The sequence below is a fragment of the Acyrthosiphon pisum genome, chromosome X (assembly GCF_005508785.2).
Source record: "Acyrthosiphon pisum isolate AL4f chromosome X, pea_aphid_22Mar2018_4r6ur, whole genome shotgun sequence".
Classification (NCBI taxonomy): Eukaryota; Metazoa; Arthropoda; class Insecta; order Hemiptera; family Aphididae; genus Acyrthosiphon; species Acyrthosiphon pisum.
In genome coordinates, this window is record NC_042493.1 from 131,589,660 (window position 1) to 131,592,457 (window position 2,798).

Here is a 2,798-nt window from a genome sequence, read left to right on the forward strand (position 1 = left end):
AAAAGTGTAAAAAATTAATACAAGGCTCCTGATACATTGTTACAATAGCAGTTGAAAAATATTAAAAATACATAGGCACAATTATTTTTTATAAGCATTTGAAGTTGAAATGTTGACAACATTTATCAAATTTAAAATTGAATAATTATTTTGTAGTTAAAAATGTATAAAATGTTCAACTTTTATATTCAAGGATTGAAAATTTAAAACAAGATTTCACGTAAATATTTAATTCTGTTACCAAAAATTCTAAGAAATACATAAGCACAGTTTATTTTTATAGTCATTTTAAGTTCAAATTTGGACGAAATTACATATTAAAAAATCTGGAATAACTATTTTAGTTATTTTGTTGTGATTGTATAATATTATTTGTGGGTACTTGAAACTTCTAAAGTATACTATATTATATATCTATGATAGTACCACGGTTTGTTGTTGATGTATAACGCGTTACCTAATAGATATTGTGATATGATTAATTTGGAATTTATTGTTGATACCTATTATAGATCAATTTTTTTTTAATACTATAGATAAGTATACCTATAATATGTATGTCTAATAACTAGACTGACAACCGTCTCCGCTCAGAATCGTTTTTCTTATACAGTGATATTATATCATTTGAATTCAAATTTAATACTATCCCATTATACAGTGACCCACTTCTAACCTACTGTACAGCAGAGCGACATCCACTTACCCACCTTTTTAAAATTAAAGTTAGTATTTACAAAACATTGAATCATGATAAGTTTTTTTTAATTGGACTGACATAATAAATTGGAGCCTGTAATTATACATTGCACATTACATTTGCATTTTAATCATTTGCAATATTTTGTATCCGGTAGACAACAATTATAAAATATGATGTATAGTTTAGTCACATCTTTGGATATTTGCATCCTTCTTAAAATCATTAGATATATATGACAATTATGATTTTGCTCCTAATTTTAATAATAGTCCACTAGTCTACTAGTCTGGTTGAGTTGAGTATTATGTTCTAGTGCTCATAAAAAACTCTAAAAACTTGTTTAAAATATTTTGCATGTTTTATTATATGATTAGGTGTATTATTTATATTATAATATTATTCAATAATAGTTATATTATAAACTTCAGACTAGTTTTGAAAAATTATTTAGTTTTTTTGGTGTTTTCTTGTTTTCAGCAACTTGCTCATTTTTCTTTTGCAAGCGAATATTATTCTTGTTTTGACATAATGCGTTATGATGTATTTGGTTAATATTTTATCGTGTATCGACCAACCAACCTTTGTCAAAAATGTTGTTTTTATATTTCTTCAATAACTACAAATTTGAAATTATGTTTGAAAAATAAACAGTGAAAAATGTATATGAAGTTTTTAAATTGAAATGCAATATTACAAAGATGATCTTTTACCGGGACAGCTAGTTACACATATTTAGATAGTCTAGTGTCTACAGTATAATCTAGTAAAGTGCTTCTCAAATTTCTTTGTCATGAGGCTCTCTAAACTTAATGTTAAACTGTCAAGCCTCCCTTAATCAAAATTATTAATTGTTTTTTCTAAATTAGGTATGTATAGGCACTAAAATTAGTAAAATTACATGTACTATTTCACACAAATGAAGTATTAAAATGTATAGTAAATTAATGTTTTAATATGGTACTTTTGAAAAATAATAATAATAGTTTTAAAATTTATCTTTTTAAACTTTTTTCATATACGCTTCAAGTCTAAAGAAAATAAGCACTGATCTAGGATGACCATATAAATCTATCAATAATTTAGCATATAGATATGTTTCTATCCCCAAGATCTCGGTTAATATATAATAATATAATAATATATAGGTAATAGCATTGATCTTATAATGTACAATGAATATGTTATAAAACCAATGGTGATAGGTACAACCAAGTAATAAATACTTATAAAAAGGTGTTAAAAATATATTCATTTTGGTAGCACATGGGTTAGGTATATGAATACTAGTATTAACCTCAATATCAACATATTATGAATTGTATTTAAAATCAATATATTAATTAGTAATAATTAATAATTATTATTTGTTAATTGTAACACTTTTAAATCATTAAGTATGACAATTTGGTGAATTATAATATATTTTTTTTTGCAATAGGAAATGTAAACATGACAGTATATAATAATATTAATAAATATATTTAAAAAAATATTTTAAAGGGCTGCAGCAGGTTTTGTCAAAAATCAAAGCTAATGTAGATTTGACCAAGCCTGGGCAAGTTAATGATAATTTTTAACTGAGTTAAGTTAAGTTAATTTAAAACATTTTAACTCAGTTAACAGTTAAAAGTTCACCTAATTTTTTTTTTAACTCAGTTAAGTTATTATATTTTTTTTTATAATATCTTTATAAATACCCAGTAATATGGTTTAAATAATAAAAATCATAAACATTATTGAACACAGGAAATAGCCAATAGCTTTTCTATACATGGGTACTGAATTAATAGAATTATGAAGTAGGTACGAAAAAAATACAAAATTGAAAATGCCAAAACAAATACAACCTTTTGATTTATGAATACACTAATACGACAGATAAGTACTATACAATTTTTTTAAATTATTAAATAAAAATAACATGGTATTTAAGAATGTACTTAATTTTAAACACTGAATACTTTTTCAGGTACTAAAAGTCTAAAACTGTTAGAGAATATAGCCAACTTTATACTTCAGTAAAATATTTATATTTATTAATATTTATTTAAGAAATTGATTTAACTATATTTGTAATTCCCTATTCTAGTAAATG